General features: G+C 40.7%; 1 protein-coding gene across 2 annotated transcripts in view; it reads right to left on the bottom strand.

The window, feature by feature from the left end:
* GRIP1 (glutamate receptor interacting protein 1) overlaps positions 1-17,513 on the bottom strand; it is a 432,091-nt gene that overhangs the window by 414,491 nt on the left and 87 nt on the right. The gene's annotated exons all lie outside the window — the stretch shown is intronic.

The raw sequence follows: 17,513 nt of genomic DNA, 5'->3' as shown, positions 1-17,513 counted from the left end.
GTTTTGGGCCCCCCCCACTACAGAAAGGATGTAGACAAATTGGAGAGAGTCCAGTGGAGGGCAACAGAAATGGTGAGGGTGCTGGGGGACACGACTTATGAGGAAAGACTGAGAGAACTAGGCTTATTTAGTCTAGAGAAGAGGAGGCTGAGTGGGGACTTACTAGCAGTCTTCAACTACCTGAAGGGGAGTTCGGAACAGGATGGAACTGGAGTGTTTTCAGTGGTAGCAGATGACAGAACAAGGAGCAACAGTCTCAAGTTGCAGCAAGGGAAGGTTCAGTATTAGGAAGAATTTTCTGACTAGGATGGTAGTAAAACACTGGTACGGGTTACCCAGAGAGGTGGTGGAAACTCCATCCTTGGGAGGTTTTCAAAGCCTGGCTAGACAAAACTTTGGTTGGGATGATCTAGTTGGGGCTGGTCCTGCTTTGAGCAGGGGATTGAACTCGATGACCTCTGTAGGTCCCTTCCAACCCTAACTTTCTATGATTCTATGGTACACACAGCCCACAGTGCCAGGGGAGCTGGCAGCACAGACCACCCATGAGATGTGGTTCTACAGGAGAGCATGCAGGGAGCTGAAGTTGAGGTGGGGTGCCAAGCTGCACAGGGAAGCACCTACCTATGTGCATGGTGCAGTTGGGTGAGGGGGTGCCCACCTGCACAAGCAGGCATGGGACAGGCAGCCTGGAGGGCTTGTTTTCCAACTAAGTAGTTGGAAAAAATTTTCTTAGCAAGCTTTCAGGTTTAAAAACCCTTCGTCAGGCTGAGGAAGAAAAATCTGCCAAACTATTTAGTTGGTCTAATAAAAGATATCACATTTACCCAAAGAACCTTGTCTACCTATGTCCTTAGATCAACCCGGCTACAACGTACACCCCTGTTATTATGATTGAATGCATTTGTGGTTAAAATATGTAAATATTTATGCAAATTAAGCCAGTCATCTGAAATCTCCTGACTTTAAGGTACAGGCCAACTGAGGCAAATTAACCCTTCTCATCCTCTACAATATGCCACGTTTTCCTTTCTTTTTAAATGAATGCTGATGAATGCTGATGATAATATCTAGTTTTAAAAACATCCTTTTTATTGCAGTAACAGACAACAGTAACAAACAAGTCAGGTAAAAAAGGATAGAGGAGGTGGCCAATTAGAAAAGGAAAAGGGCAAACATGGATATATAACATCATGATAAGACATACCAGTATGAAGTATCTCCATTTTACCAGAACCCTATGAGCCTGGAAACTATTCATGACGCACGGGTGGAGTAGCAGAGCGCATGGACCATTATTAGTTCTCCATCTCCCATACTCTGAAAAAGGACGTTATAACATGAGCCAGTATTCATCTTTAAAGAGGACATTTGCCTTCCTTTCTGTCTTCACTCAAGAGCTAAAAAATTGAGAGTGGTAATTACAGTTTTAATTTGTTTCCAATCAGACAATCAGGTGAAGTCTTTGTAACTTCATCTGAAAAGAAAAATACTGCCTGACATTTCATAATGGGATTTGCCAAAGTTGAAATTCCACTGGCTCAGTAATACATACCTGGGATTTTACTTTCTCAGACAGTGCTTTCTGTCAGCAGCTTACTATTATAAAATATGCATTATATAAGTTTATGGGTTTACACACAGGACAATGAGTGGCATAGACTTTTTGTTTTACTTTCAAATATTGAAAAAAAATCAATGTTCATTCTTCTTAAAAGGGCTTTTATTAAGAGACCGCTTCAATATTCATCCTTGAAATTCTGTTTCTTTTTTATTATTATTGTAATGAAATCATGTAGGTAAAATGCTATTCTGACTACTGAGGACGTTCTTCTTATGGAGCTTGAAAGTTATGTATAACTTTCACTTTCTACCTTCTCCTTTACTTTGCTTCCTACCTTATAGACTCTCACAATTCTCCCATTATGACTCTCAGCATCAAATGGTAAAAAAAATGTGCCAAGATTGTGCATTTATTTGGACAGTTCTCTTTCTCCTGTTTTCCAAAACCAGACTACCTGTTATTTAATGCAATTCTCTGCCAGTTGGTTCCCACTATGGCAGTCTGCCACTGGGGCTAATGGAGCTAGGAACTTCCTAAACCCTGTTTGGACATTTAGTCAACTAATGCTTTGTGAAGCACACAGCATTCTACTTTGTCCATTATAAAGCATTTGCAGCACTGCCATGTTCTTTAAGAAACACATGGTCTGGCAGAGTTCATAATAAATCATTCCAAGTTTCTAAAGCCCCAAACTAATCCAAAGTGTTGGGGCCTCATTAAATCTGAATTTAAAATAAGTCTAAAATAAATTAAATTTGTAATTTCTATATCAACCAACGTGAGTAACCATGAGCCAAAGTCTAAAATTAAACAGCACCTTTTGAAATTTCTCAAAGCCTAAATGGTTTTCCTATTTGCCTTAAATCTTCTGCTTCACATGCATTTTTAATATATTGCAGGCCCAACACGGAAATAAAATTCCTAAATATGAAATTTGAGTTAAATATGGACTTGGTAAACTGCTCTGCTAAACATGTTCAATGTGTTTCTGAATTTTCAGCAATGATACTTTGAAGATTCAACCTTAATTGTTTGTCCTTTAAACGCGAAAATTGTGGGAAACTGTGGCCAGACCCAGGATGTCATCCTCCCGCTGTACTTGGCCTTGGTGAGGCCACAGCTGGAGTACGGCATCCAATTCTGGGCTCCACAATTCAGGAAGGATGTGGAGAAGCTTGAAAGAGTTCAGAGAAGAGCCACGCGCATGATCAGAGGGCAAGGGAATAGGCCTTATAAAGAAAGGCTGGAAAGCTATGGGACTCTTCAGCCTGGAGAAGCGCAGGCTCAAGGGTGACTTGGTGGCAGCCTATTCAGTACATAAGGGGTGTGCATCAGAATCTGGGGGAACGCCTGTTCACCAGAGCGCCCCAACGACTGAGAAGGTCAACGTTCACAAACTCCTGCAAGACCGTTTCAGACTGGACATAAGGAAAAACTTCTTTACTGTCCGAGTCCCCAAGCTTATCTTCCTGGGATCCTTTGACCCTAGCTGACTTCCTGCCCCTTGGGCAGGGGGCTAGACCCAATGATCTTACGAGGTCCCTTCCAGCTCTACTGTAGATGATAGATGAAAATGTCAATGTTTGCAACAAGAGGCTCCTAAAGTTTGTCTACACTACACTACTACATTTTACCACTCCAGCCATACTAACAGAACCCTTTCATGCAGATGCAATTGATGCAAACAGTAGAAGTTTTTCCACCAGCAGAGCTTTACCACCTCACCAAACAATGTAAACTAAGCTGGGGAAAAAACACTTTGCCAGCAAAGCTGCATCCACATCTGAGGATTTGCTGCTATAGCTATGTTGGTTAAGGGATGAGATCTTTTCATGCCATCTAGGAAACATAGCATATTTTGTTGCATGCAGCTTGCCCCAGAGTATAATATGCATCTTGCTTTTGAAAGGCAGAATGAAGAAAATTTTTTTTTTCAGAGTTACAGCTGCACAGAGCAGAAACAGAACCTAATCCTTTTCCAATGTATCTGTGAAATAAAGAGGAAAGAGACTAGGAGCATCTAACAGACAGCAAGATTGCCCTAAGAAAGGTTAGCCTGATTAGAGGACCATCAAGACTATTGAAAAGGAAGGGTGATTTTTAACATCTCTGGAGTGGAGAACAATGAGCCATTAAGTAAACTGACTCTCTCCACAGCCTGAGGAGTAATACCATAGTTATTGCACTGTGGAACAGGAAACAAAGCAGTACGCTTTTACCCTAGGCAGAAAATCTACTTCCCCACTCAATTGTGGGGGAAGGGGTGCTGGAGTGGGGAGGTAATTATGGGGGGAAAGGTATGTGTTGTATGTAAGAAAATATGGCAATTATGACAGAAAAATGTTGTAGTGCACATAAGGCTTAATCTACTCTGCTGTTGTTAGGTTCTAATTTCAGACCTGGTCATGACAGGTCTACATGAGAAAACCAATCATGACATGAAAAATTAATTTCATGTTGGTAGAAAGAGTGAGCTCCATTCCCAAGACTTATATTACAATGTATACTGGAAGCTTAGGGGAAGAGTTTGACATTTCATTTTCGAAGAACTCTAAATAACCACAATAAATTTACAAATGTAGACATGCCACACTGTTAAATTTCATTTCACGCTCAGTAAGCAAACATTACCAAACTATAAGTACTGTCATCCTCTGTCTTTTTAACTAGAAATCTTATAGCCAATAAAAGTTTGACCTTGAAATATTTCACAGATGGATGAATTGGCTTAATTTACTAGTCACTGTGTTAAAGAATTTGCAGACCAGCAAAGTTAGATCACATTTGCTGTTCTAATTTCAGACAAGTGTCTATATCGCAAATTTTACAAAACCAGACATTCACTTCAGCAACAAAAAAAATTTCCAAATTAGTGTATATTAATGGACCACAAGTGCCTCATGTTAGAAAAAGTTCAGATTTGAGAGAAGGGAAAAAAAGGAAGAAAGATATCCTGATATCATTCCCTTGTATTTAAATATTCCAAGATATGCTTTATTAAGAAGAAATTAATTCCATAAATTCCTCTGCAAAGTTCCTAATAATTTCACAAAACTACAAGAATATCTCAGTTTATGAAGCAGTGGAAAATATACAGGATTGTGGAAAGGATGATTAACTGTTACAGCAGGGTGACATAAGACACTGTTGATTAGTTTCTTACATGGATTTCATCTGCATATCAAAAAGAAAAATGACAAGCCTTATTTACTCAAAGGGTATTTATGCTTTTCTGATACTGCTGCTTCATTTAAAACTTTGCATCATACCATCTATGCAAATTAAAAAAACAAAGATAAAAATGTTCACGTTTTACTTATTGGGAAACTAAAGCTGTAGAACTGTAGGACTATAGAACTCTGTAGAACTATAAAACTCTGTTCAACTAGCATAACTGCAAGACATAAGACTACAGCATGATTCATTATCACATCAAATCTCACCTGACAGTAAATCTATTTAATTTAATAGAGAATAAATATTCAGTTTAATCTAATTGCCACGTGTTAAAGCTACAATTAAATATGAATTGAAAACCTATGGAAAAACCGATTCAAGCAGTCAAATAATCAGTAATATATTGTGTATCAACAGTTTTAAAATAGGCGTTGTACTTAAAAAGTAAACTGAATTTTAAAAAGAAAAAAAAAATCCTTGTTATCTTCTAGACAACTGCATTTGTCTCTCACTCAAGTGACTACATATTGCCAATGACACCAGGCTCAATCCTGCACAAACGAATTCATGTTGCTTATTTTAACATACTGTGAGCACTTACAGTAAAGTCAATGGGACTATTTAGAGTGCACACATCCTCATCTTCTCTTGCTTTTCTTGTCTTAAAATTATGGCCTAACACTGTTGGGGTGAGAGTACTGCCTATTATAATGACCTTTCTTTCTTCCTCTTCCCTTGCACTTTTTTCCATGCATCGAATCTCCCACTTACCCATCTCTACCTTTTGTTTAGTTCCGATCTTAAACTTAGATTGCAAGTTCTTTGAGACAGGATGTTTTACTGTTCTCTCTGTGTTATATTTTCTTTTAACAGTACCTAGCACAGTGGGGTCCTGGTGCCAGGCAAGAGCTCTCAGGGGTAACAGAAATACAGACAACAAATTATCCATCACAATCTTTGTTCTGTTATTCTTGCCTGAAATCCTATCACAGTAAAAGAAAAGACAATAATTATATACAGACAGAAATAACTATGCAAGTTAAAGCCTTTAACCTGTTCTCCTGAGAAATGAATCAATCTTCCTCAATATCACAAGTGTTATGTATACCTACTGGTGATGATGATGATGATACTGATTCTAAAAAATTGAACTCTGGTGTCTTTAAAAGTAGTTAAAAAATAAACTGCTCTATACTTACGGCAGATCTAGCCTACTGAAGTCAATAGCAAGATGCACATTGACTTCAGTGGACCTTTCATCAAATCCTGTTCTGAATTTGGAACTGAGTTTTTGCTGCAACAATTTTAATGCTATTAAGTACCAATGCAAAGAAGGCAGGGAGAAAATTATAATATTTCTTATTCTTTTGATATCTTCAGATATTACAAAGGATATATGGAATCCTGAAGCTGGAATTTGACAGACAAATGAAAGAGAAATCTTAGTTAGAAAGAAAAAACTGCTTTGTGGTTCTGTCTTTAAATTCAAACAATTTTGTAATAGAATGCATATGTATTACAGAAATGATGAGCGTCAAGATGCCATTTTTGTAACAGAAACATATTTAGGAATGCAAATGTTTCTGTCACTAATTGCAGAGGAGGACATACCATCTGTTTTTGGGAAATTATGCTATGTTCTTTAATGTAGTGTGTGTTGACTAGGTAAAAAAAATCTTAAATTGTATACTAATGTATGCATTCATGATTCATGGACACTCTTGTATTTTATTTTACACTGCATATTAAGAAACCTCTTGAGGGAGAGATACAGAATTATGAGTCATATTTAAAAGCGCATCAAATAAAGATTTAAATTAGATTTAATAAGACAGCTCATCTATATCAATGCAGCCAATCTTCCCTAGAGACCCTTCTGGTACAAGACTCAAGAGAAGAAACAAACAGACTGATAGTAGATACTAACCCACAGATGCTACAACCAATTTTTATTATTTATCATGAGTCATGATGTGTGACATTCTTCTTAAAGCCAAGGTCCTGGAGTCAAGTAAATACTTGAGAATCTCAACTTTCACTTAAAAATAGCAGCATCTAGGCTTCAGAATTTGCAGGAAAACCCTCAAAAGCTGGATGGAAACACACACTCCTGGCTTGGAAGTGACAAGACAAATTAGAAAGAAATTATTTTTATCTTAACAGTCTTGAAACACAGCCCATGATTTTTTAATTTTTGCAGTTTGCAATATTGTGTCATTCTGGAGGTGCTTGGCTTGAGTTTATGTAAAGCCCTATAACATGTGTGTGACAAGAAATAAATCTATAGATTAAACTGCCTTTTTAAAAGGAGGACATTTACAAATAGCTGTTGGGGGAAATAAATATTAGCAAGAACCAACATCCTGCTAATCAATGAAAAGGAAAGAAAAATTCAAGTTACTCAGATGATCACGTTCCTATACTTCAGCACAGTGATTCTCAAACTTTTGATCCTGAAGTCCAGAGCAGCAACTACAATATAATCTCCACAACTTCCAAACCTGAAAGGAGTAACAGAGTCAGAGAAGTAGGGCTGGAAGGGACCTCCAGAGGTCATCTAGTTCAACCCACTGCTGAGGCAGGATCATCCCTATCCAAACTATCCCATATAGCCATAATCTAAACTCTGCATAAGACCACCCTCAGCCCTGACACAACGTAGACACCCTAAACTGCTACAAGTAAAGCAGGGAAACTACAGCAGCCAATGTCCTGCTTTTAGAAAATGTGTCAATAGATGGTCTCAAGAGGTCCCAGGTAGAGGGCCATGCCCCCCACCACACAGGAAGACAACCCCCCCCGCCCCCGAATCCATACCGATCTGACCATGGGGTAAAATTTCTTCCCAAACCCAGCTATGGTGATCCATCTGATTCCTGCCTAGAGGGTCTTGCCCCCTGAGTGGAGGGTCAAGACCCTCTAGCCAGGAATCTCTGGCTTTGCTCCTAGGCAGAGGATGGACACACCCCAGTTGACATCCCCAGCCTTAGCTGTAGCCAACACCCAATGCCACCTGGAAGGCTTAAAAACACCCTGACACATACCAGGAAAGAAACGGGGAATGGAGGGACAGGAGCAACCAGCAAAGCCCAGAAGCATGAAAAATATCCATGGTAGAAAATAGGCACAGCTACGGATCATCCCCGACCAGTGGCTATCCAACCTCTTCTTGAACACTTCCAGTGATAGCGTGTCCACGACTTCCCTAGGCAATCTATTCCACTGCCTCACTACATTCACAATCAAGTTTTTTTCTGGATATCCAAGCAAAATTTACTTTGCTGCAATTTAATTTACTTTACTTTGCTGCCAATGATCTGTGTCCTCCTCTGCAGCAAAAGAGAAAAGGTACTTTCCATCTTCTTAATGGCAGCTCTTCAAGTATTTGAAGACTGCTATCATGTCTCCTCTTAAGTGCCTTTTCTTCAAGTTGAACATGCCTAGCTCCTTCAGCCTCTCCTTGGACTTACTTTCCAAGCCCTTGATTATCTTTGTTGCCTGCCTCTGGACTTTCTCCAACTTCTCCACAGCCTTTTTAAAATGTGAACCCAGAACTGCACACTGTATTCAAGATAAGGCCTAACCAGGCACTATCACCTCCCATGTCTTGCACCTAATGCTTCTATTGATACAGCCCAAACCTGCATTGGCTTTTTGTGCAGGTGCATTACACTGCAGATTCATATCGAGTCTGTGATCTACCAGGACTCCCAAGTCCTTTTCCATAGAGCTGCCATCCAGCCAGGTGTCCCCCATTTTCTATTTGTGTTTTTGATTATTCCTCCCGAGGTGCAGAATCTTGCATTTGTACACACTGAACTTTATCATGGTAACTGTAGCCCAATTTCCAATCTGTCAAGATCCTTTTGAATCATGCTCACATCCTTCAATGTGTTCACAATCCTTCTATGAAATGAAAGTAGGTTAGCTGGAACCAGCACCAGAGATGACCCTAACAGGGTGTGGGGCCCCTTTAACACTGCACGGGGCCATGGTACCCCCGCAAAGTGTGGGGGGAGGGGTTCTCTGTGCTTCTTCCATGGTATGGGGCTGAGCTGCCAGCTCCAGACAGGCCCCATGGGAGGGGCCATGGCTGCTCTGCCTGGCTCCACGGGGCCCCCCACAAAGTACGCGGCCCAGAGCGGTTGCCCTGATTCACCGTACCCTAGGGACAGCGCTGACCAGCACCACTGTATCTTAAGCCACCATAATGCAATTTGCTATGCTACATGACACAGACTCAGAGTCATAATTGAAGTCACAATTGCTCCTATATCCTCCAGGCCATTAAAAATTGTCTTACTTCCTGCCATCTACCCAGAAGGCACTGCTGCAGGGGCTTTTAGAATGGGGGACAGAGAACAGAACTCTGTTGGTGTTTTTCACCCCATCAACCACTTTCTCTTTTGGGAAAGCATCCAGAGTTTTGTTCCTATGTTCCTCCAAGAACCCTGACCCAATATCCTGGCAACCCTCAGCAAGGGTGAGGAGGACAGGTTGAGGGACCTTTCCTCTGTAGCTATAGTATGATCTACAATTGTTCCTTTATATTTGTGAAATAGACATATCAGCATGGGTATTTTGCCAAATAGTGCATGCTGTATAGGTACAGGCTCATTTATATAATTACATGGATAGAAGAAATTAATTAAATAGTAGCACGTCACTAAAAAGCTACTAAGCTATAGAAGACTTCAATTTTAAGTTTTGCCAAATCGCTAGCAAGTTAAATTTTAACTAACTAGTCTTTCAGGTGACATACACCGATACTTATCTCCTATGCTTTTCAACACAATTTAAAACTGGCAGCATAGAAATAGACAAGGGCGGCTTGTCTGGTGAAACAGATCGTGCTTATGCATATGTGCATTTGCTGAAAAATTAATGGAAAAAATGTTTAAATAATGTTAATGGTCTGACTCAAAATGAAGAAATGGAATATTCAAAGCACACAGAGACCCTCTTTTAAACTCATGCTGCTGTATTTTTAAAAAGGCACATCAACATTCATTAAGGATAGAGAGGTTTACTTAATTTCACATTCTTCCAATTATGGTTAGTATGATTTAGACTCCTATATTAGTTTGAATTAGCCCAGACCTCTTATGATCACCAGAACAGTCCGCAGTACTTTTGTACAAGTGTAGTGAACCTTTGGCCCTAAATAAAACATCCTGGTTTGCCACTGAAAAAGTTACATTTCACCTTCCTTCTCAATTAAAAAAAATGTTATATGATGTTACTGGTGCAGAATATTTTGTCCAGAGGATATTGCACTTCATTGGTGGATAAATAATCCCTTTCTATGGAATACATGAAAGACTCTGAGATACTGCACGAAAGAAGTGGACATGCCAGAGGGCAGGGAACAGCTGCAAGCAGACCTGGACAGGTTGGACAAGTGGGCAGAAAACAACAGAATGCAATTCAACAAGGAGAAATGCAAAGTGCTGCACCTAGGGAGGAAAAATGTCCAGCACACCTACAGCCTAGGGAATGACCTGCTGGGTGGCATGGAAGTGGAAAGGGATCTTGGAGTCCTAGTGGACTCCAAGATGAACATGAGTCGGCAGTGTGACGAAGCCAGCAGAAAAGCCAACGGCACTTTATCGTGCATCAGCAGATGCATGACGAATAGATCCAAAGAGGTGATACTTCCCCTCTATCGGGCGCTGGTCAGACTGCAGTTGGAGTAGTGCATGCAATTCTGGGCGCCGCACTTCAAGACGGATGCAGATAACCTGGAGAGGGTCCAGAGAAGGGCCACTCGTACGGTTAAGGGCCTGCAGACCAAGCCCTACGAGGAGAGACTAGAGAAACTGGACCTTTTCAGCCTCCGCAAGAGAAGGTTGAGAGGCGACCTTGTGGCTGCCTATAAGTTCATCACAGGGGCACAGAAGAGAACTGGTGAGTTTTTATTCACCAAGGCGCCCCCAGGGGTTACAAGAAATAATGGCCACAAGCTAGCAGAGAGCAGATTTAGATTGGACATTAGGAAGAACTTCTTCACAGTTCGAGTGGCCAAGGTCTGGAACGGGCTCCCAAGGGAGGTGGTGCTCTCCCCTACCCTGGGGGTCTTCAAGAGGAGGTTAGATAAGCATCTAGCTGGGGTCATCTAGACCCAGCACTCTCTTTCCTGCCTATGCAGGGCGTCGGACTCGATGATCTATTGAGGTCCCTTCCGACCCTAACATCTATGAATCTATGAAGGGCATGGAAAAACCAATGGCTCAGTTCCATTGCGCTTAACATTGGTAAAGTGTAGTTTCAAAAATGAAAAGAGCTGAAGACTTTTTTTTTATATTAATCTTGTAATATACAACTTTGTTACAACTTAGAAAAGCCTCCTTTTCTCCCTCAATACCTATGTTGTCACTATACATAGGGTTGGTAGAACCAATTATTATTAAGGCTCCCTGACTCTTTCCATTAAAATAGCATCCGAGTGCAGGCTCTTAAAACTTTGTTACATTTGAACCACTTATATTAATTTAAATTTTTTGGAAATTTTCAGCCAAAATGATCTGGCCAAAGGAAGCTTAAGAAGAAATATGCTATTTTCCCCATGTTACTCAGTTCTATAGACTATTAAATACTCTGAAAATTAAGGTCCTAAGTTTTTCAACTTGGGAATCGAACTGGTAATCTTAACCTCTCTGGGCCCTGCTTGTAAAGTGGGGATAATATAATCTGCCCTTCTCATAAGAGTATTGTGAAAATAAAGTAAAATCTATGAGGTATTTGGATTATCAAGTATTTAGGGTTGAGTGCCCTAGGAAAAGCCCAAGAGGAAATCAACAATAGCCCTCAGAGAAAGATCTGAATAGTGTGCAAGAAACAGAACAATACACTGAGAAGAAAACAAAATATTGAAATGTTAAGTGTACACAGAGGGCCTAGAAAAAAATACTATGATTGTGTAATTAAAGACTGTATTGTAATGCATATGCAAAATGGGTCTGTATTAAAGTAACCTTAGTTCAAGAAGGCAGGATGGATATGCACCTTTAAAAAGACTAACTAAGTAAAGTATAGAGAAAGCACAAGCTTTCGTAAATCCAAGTTCACCTTCTGTGAAAGGACAACAGAGAACAAAGCATAAAGTGGAGCAAGTGATTTAAATACAGTAGGTAGGCCTAAGCACTCGCTCCACCTTACTTCATACTGTCCTTTCACAGCATCTGATGACACGAACTTGGGTTCACAAAAGCTTGTGTTCTCTTTCTCTATATATCTTATTTCTTATATATCTTATTTAGTTAGTCCATAAAGATCCATATCCACCCTGCCTTCTGACTGACCTCAGACTAACAGAGCTAACTACTGCTTTCAACCTTAGTTCAGGCATTTCCTAAATTAACAGACTGGACTTTTCATTCTTAATAGTGCACTTTTTATTCTTGTGATTGTAACATTTTGTTTAATCTTATATTACACAAATTGCATCTTTCATCTTCACCTTCCCACCTAACATTGACTTGAAATTATATAAACTGCACCAGCCTTGAATCAGCAAAAGATGGTGATATAAATCAGGTTGGACAGACCCTGTAGCTAGACCTTCAGCCTCCTGAAAAAACAGAGCTGTAGCGAGATCAGAGAAACTACCCTGATTCCTCTTTCTTCAGTGTACTCAATTTAACTCTTTATGCCCACATCTATATCAATTATAGCTATAATCATTCATCCAGCAAATCACTGTGACTTGCTTTTGCCTGTATATTTGGAAGTATTTGGCTTACATAACTACTTTGCTGGGGAGGATGGTGGAGAGGTAAACTTCAAAGTTTTGACTTGATTCTGTAATTTCTGTTTCAAGGCATTTAACATGACAAAATATAGTTGGAAATTCTTTGTATAACCATCATGAATTTACCAAGTTTTATCCTTAACCTTTATTTAGTCCCCTCTGAAAACTCCCTGAAGATAGCTTCAGGTACAGCTATTAATAAAGGATAGCACTATTTAAACCCCAGGAATGGGTCTTTAGATTACAGCACCCATGTTTATCTCCATGGTCTCTCTTGTTGAGAACTTACTCTTACATGGAAGTAAGGTGAGACACAAGGATTATTTGGGGGCAATATATTTATTGAAACAAATATATAGTTGGGATAAAGTTAGACAAGCTTCTGCATGCAAAGCGGTCTTCTTTAGGTCTGAGAAGAAAAGCAAGCATAGCAATTTTTGACAACAGTGGGTAGGCGCTGTGAACTTATAGGGAAGAGAAATTCCATGGGGTAGCAGACAATTGGCAGAAGAAAAGAGGCTTGATTACTGAGAGATCAAGACCTATCAAAGGGAGGAGAGTTATCATTACCTGTAGCGTGTAGGAAGAATTTCAGGAATCAGATAGGTTTTAGTGTCATAAAAACAATATCAGTGTTCAGTTCTTGCTTCTTGGGCACGTCCACACATACAAGCACGTGTGCTTACAGCAGTTCAAACAGAAGTGGTGCAAATTTTTGCCTCAGCACACGTGCTCGGCCATGCACTTTGTTGTGGAGCAAATTGTGCCACTTGGGGCAAAATAACCCTGCCTGGCTCCTCCCAGACCTGCAGCCAGGGGGAGCTAGAGCCCGGGGCCAGCACGTGTGCTGTCCCCAAAAGTATAAAAAGCTGCCCTGTCCTGACGCCAGCAGTACAAAAACCTGCCCTGGCCAGCAGCTAACGGTTACTTGACCTCAGGAGCTTCTGGGGCCCAGGCAATCGGTATCTGGGGACACTATACAGAATCCACGAGTAAATTACAGAAATGCATACATACTTTTCTGGGTAGCTAATGGGCTGGTTAATCCAGCTTTTGTCTGACAGTAACTAAGTCTTCTTTAGTCCCTGGGACAAGTTTGCCACCTACTTTGTGAACAAAATCACCCACATCAGGCATGGCTTGGAGACCTCCACTTTTCCTGCAGTCAAGTTTGGGGTTGAAGAATCTTAGTTTAGTCCTATTTATATGGATTGTTGTAAATTGTTATCACCTACTGATGCGGACAATTTGTTTGAGGCTTGTTCAGATTGTCCAGATTTCATCTTTTTTAAAAGTAATTCCCAATTTAATTAGTTCATCCCTGATACTGTTATTGCCAATGTGCTTTCCTTTAGAGATGAAGAATTAGGCACCAAGCTTACTTGTATAATAAAATAAGCATCTGAAAATTATTTTCCCCCAAGGATTTGTGCTTTTTTATACCTGCAGTAAGCATATTTGTTTATATGCTTACATAACTCTCAAACTTAAACACATCAGGGAGGACTAAAATTACACTGGTCATTCTTCTTCACTTTACATACTTGTTTATGTTACCTGAAGCTGTCTATGGTGCTCATGAACACTTTACTAGGAGACAAACCTGCAAACTTAACCAATTTGTTTTTTTAGATCCATGTATACTTTTACTATATGAAATATTTGTAATGAAGGGATATAGGATTTAATCCTGAAAGATTTCTAAGAGATCAAGGGATCAACCTCATTACAGATAGAGAAGAAATTGCTTAGCTGGACAATGATTTATTTATTAGCGGCTCTTCATACATAACTTTATTAAATGAAGACTCTTGAAAAAATGTTAACCTAATCCCCTATTTTGGAAAGCAGAACCACATTGCCCTCTATGCTCTCACTATTCGCTACCTGTCAGAAAGCCTCACTCCCAGTGGAAGAAACAGTCAATAAAAGCATATACAATGAAAAGCATTGTCAGAACTAATCAATCTAAAATACTAAGCTGAAGTTTTCTCTTGAGGGAATGCCTGGTGGATTATTTTAAATCAGGTATATGTATGTGTATAATGTTCATCTTAATATTCTTGCGAATACTCAGAGGTGTGGCAGACCTTCCTTGTGATAAACATAAAAATCTTCTGCTGAATTTCTGTGATTAGGTGACAAATTATTTATACATAGGCCCACATGCTTCTCCCTCACTTAAAGAAATTGCTGCTAAAGTTGTTAACATGTAAAAATTACTTTCATAAATTAGAATTAAAGAGTCTGAAACCATTTTCAGTAATCCTTGCTCATGTAAGTAATCCAACTGAAGCTAGAAGCCTAGGGTGACTGGTATCAAGGGGAGAACTCATTTAAGTACTCCCCTTACTTGGTCAGGTCCTTAGGACCTTGTTATACCTTACTCCAAAAGCTGCACAAATGTTAGTTGGCTTAATGTTGATTAGCTTAGCAGAGCAGTCACACATTAAGGTGAAAAACCATCTTTGGCTGTCCTTCATATGCACAACTGTGACTTGCCCCTAGAGCCTTGGTGAGAAGGGCTGAACTAGGAGCTAAGGGTAGGACTGACTCACTGCTCCTGCCAGGCAGAGCAAACTGGTGCAAGAAACAATGGGGGAGCCTCCCACCACTGCTTGGACCGGCTTGCTGCTCCTGCTGGGCAGAGCTAGTCAGTCTGAGCAGTGGTGGGAGGCACTACGACCACCAGGCACTCCAGGCCTGGAGTGCTCGCTATGCCCAACATGCCTAGGAGGCGAGGCACCGTGCCCAGCCCCACTGTGCCCCAGCATTCCCGCTCACCCTGACTCATGAGAGGCCCCTGCATCCTGGGATACTGGAGGACTTCAATATGGGCAGAACAGCTGTGGGGAATGGCCACACCTTAATGCAACAGTGGCAACATTAGATGAATTAGAAATAATCCTACCCTGGAGTGGCATAACTTTAAACCAAATAGCAAGTATTATAAGCCACTTGAAATGTCTTAATATGCAGCCAATCCAGCGGTTAAGAGCTCCTAAAATTACTGTTTAACAAGGCCAATAGTCTCACCAGTGTTTTAGTGCTGGAAAAGTTACCATTATCTTGCATCTGTACACTGTGGAAAAACTAGAAAGGTAAGAAACAATAAATTTTTATGCTGGTAAGAACCAAAACTATTTCACATTTCCATTCTGGTTCTATAGTGCTTTATTACTAATGAGTAGACAGTTGACTAAATAGAAAATCAGCAATTTCACGAGTAGGTCTTGCTTGACCAATCTTATCTCCTTTTACAACCAGGTGACCTATCACCTGGACAAGGGGGAAAAGATTGATATCATATATCAATGTTTAAAAAGCCTTTGATTTGGTATCCCACGATCACCTCTTGGCAAAACTAACTAACTGCGGCCTTGACCTCACCACAATCCACTGGCTGGGGAATTGGCTCCGTGGTAGGACCCAGAGGGTGGTGGTTGGCAGAAGTCACTTGTGGCGGTGCGCTGTGACCAGTGGGGTCCCCTCAAGGCTCTGTCCTAGGGCCTATACTGTTTAACATCTTCATGAATGATGTAGACATTGGTATTAGAAGCGGGCTCCCCAAGTTCGCCGATGACACCAAACGCGGGGTTAAAGCATCCACACCTGAGGACAGGAGGGTGATCCAGGCAGATCTTGACAGGCTCATGAAATGGGTGGACGAGAACCTGATGGTGTTTAACACCGAAAAATGCAAGGTTCTCCACCTTGGGAGGAAAAGCCTGCAGCATCCTTATAGGCTCAGCAGTGCTATGCTGGTTAGCACTACACACGAATGAGACTTGGGGGTCATGTGACCACAAGATGAACATGAGCCTTCAATGTGATGCTGCGGCTAGTAAAGCGAGCAAAACGCTGGCTTGCATCCATACATGCTTCTCAAGCAAATCCTGGGACGTCATTCTCCTGTGGTATTCGGCCTTGGTGAGGCTGCAGCTGGAGTACTGCGTCCAGTTTTGGGCTCCACAATTCAAAAAGGATGTGGAGAAGCTTGAGAGGGTGCAGAGGAGAGGCAGGCGCATGATCAGAGGTCAGGAAAACAGACCTTATGATGAGAGGCTGAGAGCTACGGGACTCTTCAGCCTGTGAGAGCTATGGGACTCTTCAGCCTGGAAAAGCACAGGCTCAGGGGTGATCTGGTGGCCACCTACAAAATTATCAGGGGTGCTCACCAGGATCTGGGGGAACGTTTATTCACCAGGGCACCCCAAGGGATGACAAGGTTGAACGGTCACAAACTCCTCCATGACCGTTTTAGGCTGGACATAAGGAAGAACTTTCTTACTGTCCAAGCCCCCAAGGTTTGGAATAGACTGCTGCCGGAGGTGGTTCAAGCACCCACTTTGAACACCTTCAAGAGACATTTGGATGTTTATCTTGTTGGGATCCTATGATCCCTGCTGACTTCCTGCCCCTGGGGCAGGGGGCTGGACTCGATGATCCTCCAGGGTCCCTTCTAGCCCTAGTGTCTATGAAATCCATAATTTCAATTTCTCCATCTCCACTCATTAAAAAAAATTAAACAATCCCCCAAACCTCTCAAATTGTGCAATAAAAGTTATCTTAAATAACATCAGCATAAGCAATAAAATCTTATTTTCATTTTCAAAGAAAAAGCCAAACCAAACCCTCATATGCACACTTTCCAAAAAAAATTAAAGACCAAATTGTGATACTAACAATAAACATTCCTGTTTAATTTCCAAAATTTCAATCCATATATTAAGCAATCCACTGGCAATAGTTATAGCTTTTTCCCCACCGATATAAAATTATAGTGATTCCCACCATGTAAAATACGTACACTCACATAAGTATTAAGGCCAATATCAAACATTGGAGCCTTAATCCTGCAAAGGTTTAAGCACATGCATAACTTTAAGCAAGCAAGTCATTCCAGTGAACTTAAGTTATTTAAAGTTAAGCAAATGCCTTTACAAAATCAAGACCTTCTATGTCCATGTGTGCACATGAACACACACTACCCTGATATAAAATACAGTTCTTAAGAGCTAA

The sequence above is a fragment of the Alligator sinensis genome, unplaced genomic scaffold, assembly GCF_000455745.1.
Source record: "Alligator sinensis unplaced genomic scaffold, ASM45574v1 scaffold65_1, whole genome shotgun sequence".
Classification (NCBI taxonomy): domain Eukaryota; kingdom Metazoa; phylum Chordata; order Crocodylia; family Alligatoridae; genus Alligator; species Alligator sinensis.
The sequence above is the reverse complement of the archived record's forward strand: the minus strand, read 5'-3'. Positions and strand labels throughout refer to the sequence as shown.